Source organism: Diceros bicornis, chromosome 17, assembly GCF_020826845.1.
Source record: "Diceros bicornis minor isolate mBicDic1 chromosome 17, mDicBic1.mat.cur, whole genome shotgun sequence".
Classification (NCBI taxonomy): Eukaryota; Metazoa; Chordata; class Mammalia; order Perissodactyla; family Rhinocerotidae; genus Diceros; species Diceros bicornis.
This window is the reverse complement of record NC_080756.1, coordinates 14,085,684-14,097,703: the sequence shown is the minus strand read 5'-3', so window position 1 is coordinate 14,097,703 and position 12,020 is coordinate 14,085,684. Positions and strand designations below refer to the sequence as shown.

Below are 12,020 nucleotides of genomic sequence, written 5' to 3'. Positions count from 1 at the left end.
TTGACCCTTCAGATTCTATTATAATATGCTATACGTTGGTTATATTGTATATCATTAGTGTCTTCTGATGGTTAATCCCAGGAGAAAATTTTCTTTTGTGTTGTTTTGTTTCTTTTCCCTCCTCAATTGAATCTCTTGAGTATGTAATTAATTAAATGATAAAAGAATGCTCACATTTTTAGTGTGTAAGATTAAGAATGAAATATCTCCCTACTTGGAGGATCTGATTACACTTTCTCAGATAATCCTAGATTTTTTCTATTTTCATTTCTAAATGTAAAGTATATAAGAATATATACCACTTGTATTAATAATAGATAAGATAGCATTTGGACATATTTACATTAAATGCTACAGAATTTATCTTATTTGGGATAAAACCAAATGTAGTAGTTTCTACTACCTATGTCCAGAACTTTGGTCTAAATTCAAACTTATAAGGGTGAGGTGGGAGGTGGAAAATTTACGGAAGCACAGAGTACACTCCATCTTTTTTTCTTGAGTTGCAACTAAAACGTCATTTTTCTTTCAATTTTTTTCTGAAATAATATTGTCTAGACTTTGAGTACATTCATAATCCATTACTAGCTGCTTTTTTCTCCCTTTTCACATCCTAGAAGAAAATACAGAAACTAAGATAATTGCCTTAAAGTTTGGATCTTTTATTTTTAATTGTTAGTTAAGGTAATTTTTGTAGAAATCAAAGGCAGACATTTATAAATAGTTATTTGATTTTTTCTTTTTGGTTAATCATTTTACATCTTTTTGTATTAAGGTTACCTATTCATAAAATGCACTGTCTGTCCATTGTTTTTTTTTTTTAACTAATTATTTAAATTTAATACAGCAATTGATACATTGAGGAAAGAAGACTAATGAAAATGATCTCTGGAAGGAGAGAAATTTTCACTCTATGGCCATCAGTTTGCCACGTTTTAGTTACTAATTTCTTTTTTTCTTTTTTCTTTTTTTGTGAGGAGGACCAGCCCTAGGCTAACATCCAATGCCAATCCTCCTCTTTTTAGCTGAGGAAGACTGGCCCTGGGCTAAGATCTGTGCCCATCATCCTCCACTTTATATGAGATGCCGCCACAGCATGGCTTAACAAGTGGTGCGTTGGTGTATGCCCTGGATCGGAACCGGGGAACCCCGGCCCACCGTAGCAGAGCCCGCGCACTTAACCGCTTGCGCCACCAGGCTGGCCCCAGTTACTAATTTCTTTTTGCCTGATTACATCTTCCTACAGAGATATTTTTCCATTCATTGATTGAAAAATAGTAGTTATGAAGATGCTAATTACAAGAGAATAGATGTGAGAAATAATACGCTATTTTCACTTAGCAGCCAATAAACACGAAGCAGCTTTAGACACAGCAGACATCACGAATTACTGTAAATTATTTCTCACTTGATTCTGGAAATCACTGTCATATGCAGACAAATCATCTGGACTAAGTCAAATTTTACTTTTTAAAATAAAACTAGGAGAAATCTGTTAAGGAAGCAATACATAATTGTTCTGGGCATGCATAAATTTTGACATGGGAACCAAGAAAAAGAAATAAAACATAAAGTGGTAAAAATTTTAGTTATATGGTAGATTTTTAAAGACAGCTAAACAGTTGACAATGTTAGAATAGAGAGTCATCACCAACTGTCCAAAGTTCACAGATAAAGATAATTCTAAAAAAGAAGAAATGCAATTTTTGATTTATTTCTGTTTTGTGCGTATGTTTTTTTTTTTTTTTTTTTGTCTCTTAGGAATCATATTAATCGTGAACTCCATATGGAAATAGTTCAACTGGTCCACAATATTGCTAGCAAAACATTCTGAAGAAGAAAAACTCTTGATATAGGTCTTACAAACAATGCTGCTGATTTCTAAAATGTGTTTAGGGACTTGAAAACTGGTATTTAAAATGCGGTTGCAAGAGTTTGTATGCTTTTGAATTTGTAGAATGATTTCTCCTTTTTATTTAATTATATTCCAAAGTTTTTGTTACTCTTAAAGTCTATCAATTATCATAATTGCAATCTTTAAAAGTAAAATTTGGATAAATACCTTCCTTAATTTTGTAGAGAGGATTTTAGCTTTATGTACAAGATTGGACAAATGATCTATGAAATCTCTTTTGTTCTAAGATGGTGTGACTACAATATATCATTTTGAGGTCCTATCTATAATGTTCTGATTTGGCACCCAATCAGCTTGGATTTTCAATTATTTTATTGTTGTTGCCACTCATGAAGCAATGATACATATTGTTGTGAGTGTTAAGCATATTGTGTTATGCGCTCTTTCTTTAAAAAAAGGGATGTGCACCCTCATCAGACACAATTTCCATAGAATTTAGGTGAATTCACTAACATTCTTAAAATCTATCCATGTACTCAATGCTAATACCTTGTAATGAACATTCAGCACAACAAAGTTAAAAAGATCAAACGTGTAGTATTTAAAAGGCTTTGGATTCAATTTCCAGCTGAATTACTAACACAATACTTCTTGTTTGGCTATGAACTTGCATACTTTGTAGAAATACAAATGCCTAGATCTCAACCAAGGTGTTTAAATGGATTGTCTGTGTTGTATCTTGGGCATTTATCTTTGTTAGAAACTCACCAGCTTTCTGTTAGACAGCTAGGATTTAGAAATATGCTCCAGACAAACTCTTTAATCTGATCTTCAGTTTCTTTCTCTAAAAAGTGTGGATGGTAATACTCTACTCCAAGAGGGTGGATATTAATAGGAAAAATTATGCAAATCTCCAGACACTGTTGATGATCACTGAATGTTAGCTTCTCTCTCTCCTTCCTTATTCTTTCTTATTGACGCTAGTAGCAAACACTGACATCCTTTTTTTCTTTTATTTTAATTCTTGTTCAGCTTTGATAGAACCTGTAAGAGAGAAATGAGGAACCATTCGAGAGAAATGAGGAACCATTCAATGCAGACAGAGTTCATCCTTTTGGGTCTGACAGATGACCCTGAGTTGCAGGTTGTAATTTTCCTCTTTATATTTTTTACCCACATGTTGAGTGTGACAGGAAACTTTACCATTATCATTCTCACTCTGCTGGATCCCTACTTTAAGACACCAACGTACTTCTTCCTCCGGAATTTCTCCTTTTTAGAAATCTCATTCACAACTGCTTCTATTCCAAGGTTCCTGGTGAGCCTTGTGACAAAGGACAGACTATTTCCTATACTAGTTGCATGACTCAGTTATTTCTTTTTATCTTTTTGGGAGTAACTAAATTTTACCTTCTAGCTGCTATGTCCTATGACCGTTATGTGGCTATATGTAAACCTCTGCATTACACCACCATCATGAGCAACAGAGTTTGCTACCGACTAGTACTCGGCTCTTGGGTAACTGGATTCCTGATTATCTTTCCTCCAGTGGTCTTAGGATTCAAGTTGGAACTCTGTGCTTCCAATGTCATTGATCATTTTATTTGTGATTCTTCTCCCATTCTGCAGATATCTTGTTCAGATACACATTTCCTAGAGGTAATGCCTTTCTTCTTGGCAATGGTGACGCTAATGGTCACACTGATGTTAGTGATTCTTTCCTATGGCTACACCATCAAGACAATTCTCAAATTCCCTTCTGCTCAGCAAAGGACCAAAGCCTTTTCTACCGGTTCCTCCCACATGATTGTCATTTCCATCTCTTATGGTAGCTGCATCTTCATGTACATAAAACCATCAGCAAATGAGAGAGTGACTTTACGCAAAGGAGTCGCTGTGCTCAATACCTCAGTTGCTCCCTTATTGAATCCCTTCATTTATACCCTGAGGAACCAGCAAGTGAAATAGGCCTTTAAAGACATGGTCCAGAAACACTTATTTGCTTCAAACAAATGAGAAAATCCTAAAAAGTATGAAGGGAAAAATGAATTAAAACGTTGCCCTTTTAATCATGGTTTACTTTGTCTTATTTTGTACATATTTTCAGAGTATAATAGTAATTTCAGCCAATTTTTGGCCTCCTTCCATGCTATCAATTCTGGCTTGAAATTCTATTCTTTTATCTTTCTCTTTTTATATCAATTTCAGAAATGCAGAATTTCAAACGTGATTATTTTTCACAGATCGTATTGTATGAAAGAAATGTTTTCAAAGAGGCTCTGTATGAGCTTACATGTTAGATGCTTTTCCAGAACTTGGTATATAAATGGAATATTTGTATCTGGAATCATATTTTCCGGACAGAAATGACTATTTAAAAGAAATCACAAAATCAGTTATTTATTCAAGAAACTAGTTCAACGATTATAGGTGGAGGTTTACGCTGTTGGTAATACTATGTTTCATAAGCGTCATGTTTTATTTGTAAAAAATGAGCAGTATTGGTATAATTTGATCAGATTGCACAAATTTTAAAGTGAGTCAATGTAAGATATAATTTATAATAATTTATTTGACAAAATACTTTTTCATTTAGTAAGATAAGAATAAATCTTGATCCTTCTGTTGTGATGAATAAGAAAAAATAGCAATCTAATTCTGTCTGACACCAACTTGAAAAATTTTTTAATTAAATTCTGCAGTTTGAATTTCTGAGAGAATGTCTACCTATGCCAGTGAATTGAATAATAATGTAAGAAATTATTTCATTGCCTTACTTCAAAACCTAAGATATATTCTACGCCTTCCACAGAATTTTTCTGATTAAATAAAGCTATTTTTTCTAACTAAAGCATTCTCTATTTGAATGTAACAATCATTTCCCCATATAATGCTAAATTGCCCTTGAATCTTCTGTTCCAGTTAATTAAGCCTTTGGTGATGTTACTGGTAATGATAGTGATACAGGCTAAATCCTCAAAGTCAGTGGAGTCAGTAGGATATTTTTCTCTTTGTTAACCAAGTTGATTTTAATGTAAAGTATGGCTACTGAACAAAAGAAATTTGGGAAAGATAATGCAAATACATTAATGTAAATTCTCTAAGATGGGTAATGATGCTTACAATTTATTGAAGGAAAAATGAAATGAATGCCAGAGGTCAAATTCAGAGTCTCTGCAAGATATAAGATATTGAACTTCCTCTAAAATCCAGTAGAAATTTGGCTTATATAAAAATATAAAATTCTTTGCTTTTTAATTTCTATTGTTTTCTTTTATAGCATAATCTCCTATATATCTCTTTGGAATTTTGAATTGGTCTATAGGAGTATCTGAGAGTAGGGGAGAATAGTTCTCACATTGATTCTGTTGAATTTTTGGAAACCTATTATGTGAGATCAACAAATTTGGCTCTAATAATAGAACAAAAATGAAAGTACGTATGGTCACACGAGTTTGAAACCGCTCCACGCTACAACCCTATATCTAAGTCAATAATAAAGATAAGGTGCAAAATATTTCTCTTAAGAATCTGCAAATTTGACATGTTGTAGAATTCCTGTCAAAATCAGAGCTCTAAAGTTTAGAGTATTTATATGTAGCTGCTCTGAGAAAAAATAACTGACATACTTAGCTACTTCCTAAAATTATTCCAAAATTGATTACTAAAATCATCATGAGAATAAAGAAGATACTTATATTCATGCTTTTCTTAGAAGTGAAGACACAATTTGATGAAAAAATAGCTACCCAAGGCTATTAAAACTAGGAAGGCTAGGACAAACATGCGTTTTATAGCAAGTAGATCTGAAGGTTTGATCATCAGATGAACATTTCTACATACAGTGATAGTGGGGTAGTATTATAAGGCAAGATGAAGAAGTATTTGTGCTCTGGTAGTGATTCCAATATCTCTGTGTATTCACAGTCAAATAGTTGATTAATTCTGCAAATAAAAATGTGATATAAACACTATATAGAAGTAGAATACTTATACCTAAAGTAGTCCAGGCCTTATATGAGTTATTAAATGATGGGCACATTCTTTAAATTTATTGAAAAAATAGCAGCCAATAATTTTTGCATATATATCTAGTATATTGAGCCACTGGTTAATAAGTAGAACTATGAAGAGAGAGTCCATTTTCTGAGTGCATTCTAAGGGCGGAAACCAAACCTGTAGAATTAAATGGTGTAAATTCCTGGGCATTAATTGGGGCCCATTATTCAAGATAGATTGTAAGCCATTCTGGGAACAGGGTGTAGTTTCTCAATACTATTTCCCATTGAGAGGAACCAGGGCTTCTTGAAGAAAGAGGTGTTTCTAGGTTAGGGGTAGGAAACATACAACCTGAGCCTGGAGCATCTTATAGTGCCAGAAGGAAAGCAAGCAAATAGATCATACAAGGACACAGGAACCAATCTAGATCCTACCAACTGGACTAAAATGGGACAATTTGAGCATAAAAATATAATAATGACTGTAATGGATTGAAACTCATCAAAAATATAAAAATCCATTAGTGCATAGTATTATAAAAGGAAATTGATTGATCACCAGTGGAAGTTGCTATGACATCGAATTACTATCCTAGAACATTGGTAAGGGAGGGAAGGAACCAAATGTTTATCCTGTCTACCTATATACATTGTATTTCAGGTAATCAAATAGTTTATCAAAGAAGTGTGAATTCAAAGAAATAGAAAAGAAAACAATGGTTTGGACCTCTTAATGTAACAATGGATCTAGAAAATGCATTAGTATGTGCTAAAAACCATTGATGAAATATTGATGGAGATATTTATAATAGAAATGTCAGGCTGACAATATCTGAACATAGTGATCAAAGTGTGCATCACTAAAAGTAGGTCAAGCAGACATGATAAGGCTCATGACATGAGGCAATAGAAAGCATAGATTCTCACCTATCAATTACCTCTGCCAAAAATATGAATCTAAATCTAATCAGTAAGTAAATCTAATGAATTTGCAAGAGGAATTTGTGGGATAGAGAGACAAGTTAAGTGATACCATAAGGAAGCAATCAGTTAAATCATCAAGAACATTATATACTGAAGATGATGTCATTTTTCCATCAATTAATGCAAGAAAAAAAGTAAGGACTGTAAGAGAATACAAAAAAGTTGTAAGTAACATAACAATCAAATGTGATGTATGGAATATGAGAATCTATTATTATTTATTGATAATATTGATATGTGGGTAATGGCCTGATGGTAGGTAAAAGAAAAGTTTCTTATGAATTAGATATGCCTATTGATAAACTTGTGGGTGAAATGCAATGTATTTATGGGTCAAATGCTGTAAGGTGAAATGTCAGCCAAAAAATAAAAGATCAGGAGGTGATAGAGAAAAACAATTTCAATATGTTGATAAATATGGAAACTGGACGATGGGTACACATCTGTGAATTATTGTGTCTTGTCTCCTTTTGTGACTGTTTAAAAATTCCAAGTCAAGAATGGCTTAAAAACTTAGATTACTAGATAATTTTCTACAAATTTGTTTGCTGTTTGAGATTGAGATGAATCACTACTCACGACTGGCCACTGTAGAGTGAGCCCGCTGCCCTATTCTCTCCATCTACCACTGAGTTAGCTCACTAGGGCAGAATGTCCTTGCCTAATGACTTCAGAAATGTTTGGCTTCTAAGTTGGCAGGTAAATCAGGCCAGATTAAGGAAACTCTCTCATTTTAGCCATATTCTCCAATCTACATTTATCATGAATGAAGCAACTATTCATACTCATCTGACTCCTGTACCAGTTTCTCTATTTCTTTGGAACTCATAATGAGGAAATGTGTGATTAAATAATACAAATTAGCGGTCATGTTATGGTTTAGAAAGCTAATATTGTGGGTACCATTTATATATATGACCAAGCTGTGAGCCTAGAGGATAAACCAGGCTTGTGTAGAAAGAGATCTCTCACCTTTGGTTAAAGAATTCAGAAATCAGCGGTGTGACAGCAGAAATCTGAACTGATATCACTGAGGACTTGATATTCAGAAGTTGAACTCTACATCCTTCATCTTACTGGTGTAGGCAGGCTAAGCCACACCCACATAAAGAACAAAGCAAAGATTAAATCTTAAGTAAACTATATCTGTATCTCCTAGATTTAAGCTGATGGATTTGTAGCATCAGTTATGTCAGAATCAAAGAATTAAAGAAAATAAATATTTTGGAAATCTCAAGTTAAACCATAGCCATAAGGGAGAATATTTGACCAAATGCTTTTGTCTAGTTGACATTTGGATGGCAATGACACATTTTTTTGGTCCTAGTTGGGGACTGACCTTGGAGAACTTGTCTCTCAAGCACTCTAAGATTCTGAGAAATCCATCCAGGGCCCTCTTGTGTCTTAATGGGCTCACAGTAGGAGCCTCTGTCATAGAACAGAGGATTAACACCAAGAAAAATGCCCGGAGGCAGGTTTTTCTCAATGAGGTTGAAGATCCAGGTTACAAGCCCATTTTTTCATTTTTACTCTTCCTTTGCTGTTCTTTTTCCATTTCTACTTGCTTTTTATTTCTATATAGGGGTAATCTGATTTTTAAAAATTTAATCTTATAGTTTTTATAGTGTATTATCTAATTATAATAATTAATATCACTTACTATTAACATAGTAGTCATAATCAATATGTGTATAAATGCATTATATTTTGCTTTGATCTTTGTACATTTTTTTATCATATAAAACTTGCTCAATTTTAGTACTGGTAGGTATTTCTTAGGATGTTCCTTGAAACCATCTTCATGCCTCTGGAGGAGCAGATGCATTTACTTGAACAAATCATTCCTTTCAAAAATCAAGAAAACTGGTTTTGAATCCTAGTTCTACCACTTGCTGGCAATAGTTCACTTTTCTAAACTTTGATTTCTCTACATTTCTCCAGGGTAAATTACGACTATAAATATAACTTTTAGAGTTATTTTCAAGTTTATCAGTATTAAAATTTTTCAATAGATTTTGGCTTTCATTCTGACTATTCCATTCAGAAATATAAGCATAAATATTTTGACAGGACAGTTGCTATTAACCATGCCTTTCTTTTATCTTTTGTTCACAGAGTAATGTCAAATGCTACTTTTGTATTTTTTATCTTCACATAAAAAAATCTCATTCTGAATTATCCTAAGTATCAAATCACCATGTTGGAAGATTATCTATTACGTAACTAATACTTGTCTAGGTGTCAGGCATGAAGCATTTGGAATTTGACATATATGACAGACATTCTCCAAGGCATCCACCACCTAGAGTAGAATAAGGTCAAATGAAAGGAAATTGGAGCAGATAAGAATGATGGGAGCAGCAGATAAGTGATGACACAGTGTAGATGAGGAGGACTGACCCAGGCTCAGAGGTCCTGTTGGTGGTGGAGTAAGATGAGGTCAGCAAAAGATTCCTTGTGGGAATGTCATTTACACTGGAGGACCCTGGGGGTTGGGTAGTTGAAAAGTGAAGGAGAAATTCCTGCCTACGGTGGCCCTGATGTGGGCAGTGGCCTGAAGTAAGAGAAGAAGGATCGAAAAAGTATTAATATTGGACCATGGAAGTGGAAGTTGGTGAAGAATTTAACGCGTAGTTAACTGCTGATCTTTCTTTGAAAGATATCATTAGGTGCATATTTTGGACTCTTGAGATAATTAATGTTTTCATTCTAAACAAGCAAATCATTTCGTTGATATTATTATTCATATTACATTGTTTCTTTTTTCTACATCCTGTATATTTGGCTTGCTGGTTATTTATTTATCACTCTTCTCCCATTAGTTTCCTTGGACTTGGTGCCATCTATTTGTTTAGTTTAAATACTCTGCATACATTCAACATTAATATTTCAATTGGTAGACCATCACCACTTCTGTTTTATAAAAGTTCAATGCAGGCTTTAATTCTTTGAATGAATTTACCAGTGCATTTCTCTCTTCATTTTAATTTAATTCATGTCGCTTTGGCAATTTTTAAATAATTTCTATTTCAGATTAGATCCTTTCAGGAAAATACATGAATCTTGTGACTTTAAAGCTTCTTTATTAGTAAATGCTCTTTTGAAATCCTAAATTTTTTTACTTACTGCTTATTTTAAAATATATTTCAGGATTTTGAAGGGTTTACTTTGCTACACTTAGTAAAAGTATTGTTTTTTTAATGTTATTTCTCGTCTTATTTGAGTAGGATTTTTTGGGGGGAATGATGTGCACTACTGCACCAATGTTTTATGATAAATCTCCAAATCCTTTCAGCATTGGTAAGGAAAGATTGAGAATAATGTCATACTTAGATTTCCTGAAACAGCTATTCTCGTATTTTCTTCATAAAGGTTATCATTCTCAAAGAGGTTGGTCCTTATAAGGAAATTGCAAGAGGTGACTTGATCAGGGTCAGTACCTGAATGGAAGGCCAAATCTAGATCAGGAAAAGACACAATAGGATAGAAACTGAAGAAAATATGCTTAGGAATACTGATTCCAACATTGCCCTAGCTCTTTGAGAGTAATATGTCTTTTGACTAAGTCATTAAAGGCTTGTTTCACTTGTTTGTTCCTCAGGGTATAAATAAACGGGTTTAACATGGGGGAGATGGAAGTAGTGAGTATTGATATTTCCTTATTAACGGCCATTTCATCCTTTGCTGAACGTTTGATATAGACAAAGATGCAGCTGGCATAGGTGATAGAAACCACAATCATGTGGGAAGAACAGGTGGAAAAGGCTTTTGTCCTTTGCTGAGCAGAGGGGAATCTTAGAATTGTTCCAATGATAAACATGTAGGAGAAAACCACACACAGGAGAGTCATGACAAAGACCAACACAGAGCAGACAATAACCATCTGTTCAATGAGCCATGTATCTGAGCATGAGATCTTCAGGATAGGATTAGCATCACAGAAAAAGTGGTCAATGGCGTTAGAGTCACAGAATTCCAGGTCCATCCAGTCCCAAAGTAAGAGGTGGGAATAAGATCAACAAAGTGGTCATCCAACAGCAGAAGAGAAGCCTTTGGCAGACCCTGTCATTCATGATGGTCATGTAATGCAGGGGTTTGCAGATGGCTACATATAGATCAAAGGACATGGTGGCCAGGAGAAAAAATTCTGTCATTCCAAACATGTATGCAAAAAACAGCTGGCATGCACAAGCATTATAGGTAATAGTACTGTCACCTGCTGATATGCTGTACAAGTATCTAGGAACGCAGGCAGAAGTGAATGAGACTTCTAAGAAGAAAAAATTTTGGAAAAAAAAGTACATGGCAGTTTTAAGGTGAGTATCCACTAATGTGAGGATGATGATGGTCAGGTTCCCAGTTACGCTCAACATGTAGGTGATAAGTAGAAATATAAAAATCAGAATCTGCAGTTGAGGGTCATCAGTCAAGCCCAGGAGGATGAAACTTGTTAGTGAGGTATAGCTTTTCATTCTTGGCTCCTAACTCCTGCCCAATTTGCATGTAAAACTGAAGGAGATAAGATTCCAGAAGAGGGTGGGAAAAATGTTTTATAATGGATTTCTAGAAAAGCCATGCAATTTCGCATGTATTTTGTTTTACTTGAAATGAATATTTCAGAAAATTCATACTCTCAGCTCTATTGACATACCATTTAATAGGTTTGAAATCTGGCTTTCAAACATTTTTTATTATAACATATGATAAGATATACATTTTATATTGCAGTCCATTGTGCACACTCACACACACATACACACAGAAACACACAAAAATACATACTCAAATATATCTAAAACAAAATCTCAATAAAATACTAACTCTTAGTTACCCTGCTCTCTGATGTTTTCTATTCTAATTTATCTCGTTAAAAATAAATAGAAATATCAGCAAATTGATTTTATAGTGTACTAAATGGTCATGACTTTCATTTGAAAAAAAATATTAAATATTTTAGGGATTCTTTAAATAACATAGTCAAAGTAAAACAGAATTTTTTCATCATATTTTTCAAAATGCGCACTATCCTTTTAATTTACACTTTGGAATAGATTTATTCATAGTGCATTTGTTCCCCTGAGAGCAATGAGATCATAAACTTTACCGTTTCCTCTTTGTCTAAGAATTTTTCCCTTATCAGTAACTGAAATGCTACTCAGTTTCATTACTTGCTTGAAGCTTTT

General features: G+C 33.8%; 2 pseudogenes; one reads left to right on the top strand and one right to left on the bottom strand.

The window, feature by feature from the left end:
- The first annotated feature begins 2,933 nt into the window (after nucleotides 1–2,933).
- On the top strand, nucleotides 2,934–3,871 carry LOC131415961 (olfactory receptor 6C6-like; annotated as a pseudogene).
- A 6,471-nt stretch (nucleotides 3,872–10,342) lies between these two features.
- On the bottom strand, nucleotides 10,343–11,309 carry LOC131416533 (olfactory receptor 6C2-like; annotated as a pseudogene).
- Nucleotides 11,310–12,020: the final 711 nt, after the last annotated feature.